Raw genomic sequence first — 2,332 nt, forward strand, 5'->3', positions numbered from 1 at the left:
CAGCTCTTTTACTTATTCATTTTCTCTATTTGCTTTAGCTACTTTACACTTAAGAGCAAGTTTCAGAGTCTCTTCTGACAACCATTTTCGTCTTTTCTTTCTTTCTTGTCTTTTTAATGATTTCCTTGATGTCATACCACAACTTGTGTGGTCTTCGATCATTAGTGTTCAATGTGTCAAAGTCATTCTTGAGATGGTCTTTAAATTCAAGTGGGATACACTAAAGGTCATATTTTGGCTCTCATGCACTTATTTTAATTTTATTGAGCTTCAACTTGAACTTGAATATGAGCAATTGATGGTTTGTTCTGCAGTCAGACCCTGGCCTTGTTCTGCATGATGATATTAAGCTTCTCTACTATCACTTTCCACAGATATAGTTGATTTGTGTCCTGTATATTCCATCCAGGGAGGTCCACATGTATAGTTGCCATTTATGTTGGTGAAAAAAGTTATTTGCAATGAAGAAGTCTTTGGTCTTGCAAAATTGTATCATGCAATCTCCTGCATCATTTCTATCACCAAGGCCATATTTTCCAACTACCGATCATTCTTCTTTGTTTCCACCTTTCAAATTCCAATCACCAGTAATTATCAATGGATCCTGATTGTATGTTCGATCAATTTCAAACCACAGAAACTGGTAAAAATCGTCAGTTTCTTAATACGTGGCATTAGTTGTTGGTACATAAATTGGAATAAAAGTTATATTAACTGGTCTTCCTTTTAGGCATACAGATATTATCCTATCACTGACAGCATTGTACTTTAAGATAGATCTTGAAATGTTCTTTTTGAAAAGAACGAGACATCATTCCTCTTCATTTTGTCATTCTCAGACATAGTAGACCATATGATTGTCCAATTCAAAATGGTCTATACCAATCCATTTCAGCTCACTATTGCCTAGGATATCGGTCTTTATATGTTCCATCTAATTTTTGACAAATTCCAATTTTCCTAGATTTCTACTTTTTCATTCTACTTCCTGATTATTAATGGATGTTTGCAGCTGTTTCTTCTCATTTTGAGTTGTGCCTCGTCAGCATATGAAAGTCCTGAAAGCTTTACTCTGTCTACACCATTGAGGTCTACTCTACTTGAGGAGGCAGCTCTTCCCCAGTTGTATATTGCGTGCCCTCCAACGTGAGCAGCTCATCTTCTGGCACTATATCAGGCAATGGTCCTCTGTTATTCATGAGGTTTTCACTAGCCATTGTTTTTCGATGTAGACTGCCAGGTCCTTCTTCCTTGTCTGTTTTAGTCTGGAAGCTCCACTTAAACCTGTTAACCATGGGTGACCCTGCTGGTATTAGAAATACTGGTGGCAGAGTCCATCATCACAGCAACACATAAGCCACCACAGTATAGCAAAATGACAGACTAGATGGGGACAAAAAAAGATTAGACTTTAACTAAATTAAATGGAAATGTAAATTCATCACTGATTCATACCCTGAAAAATAAAGAAGACTAAGTTGTGTTAGAATGACTGATAACAAGGGAAATACTGAAATGTAACATAAATCAAGTAATTCACATTATCCAGAACTAAGAAATAAAAAGCACACTGAAACTATTGTGCCCAATATCAAATAAAAATTTAAGGCATAACTACAGGAACAAACAGCTTATATAGTCTAAATACTCTATTAAGTTCTGTTCTATTTATTGAGCATTTATTTATATATGTGCCAGGTCTTCTAGTAGATATTCTAGATGTTATGTTTCAGAGATGATTAAAATATGAACCAGAACCGAAATTCTAATAAAAAATACATTGCTCATAAGTACCAAATTTCAATGAAACATTGTCAAGTGTACATCTATGTTGGGGTTCATACACACTAGCATCCTGTTTCTTCCATACTCAGAATATCCGAGCATAGAGGTTTGGCTATGATCTAGTGGACAATGGGTTAAATATATTACCCCACTCCATTAAATATAGTTTATTAATTCAAGAATAGGTCTTCAGTTCACACTAGGCCAATAGGTATAACCCACCATTATCTCTAATGTGCTACTCTGTGGTGACAGATGCAAGCCTAGTTACTACAGGTGACCATGTTTCCAGCAGTGTAGAAAAATCTAGAAGAATAAAGCTAGCACATAGATAAGAATAATTTATTATTGAGGTATTTTAATCTGACTTCTACCTTTTTTCTTGAGAACTATTTTTACTACTGTTTTTCCCATGGTTTTACTATTTGAAATAATAATTATTTTATTCTAAAGGCAGGTTAAGTTGCATTCCTGACATTTTACTACCAAAAAGATCATTGTCATGGATTGAATTGTGTCCCCCAAAAATGTGTGTCTAATTGGCCTG

The sequence above is a fragment of the Trichechus manatus genome, unplaced genomic scaffold, assembly GCF_000243295.1.
Source record: "Trichechus manatus latirostris isolate Lorelei unplaced genomic scaffold, TriManLat1.0 scaffold00381, whole genome shotgun sequence".
NCBI classification, from domain to species: Eukaryota; Metazoa; Chordata; class Mammalia; order Sirenia; family Trichechidae; genus Trichechus; species Trichechus manatus.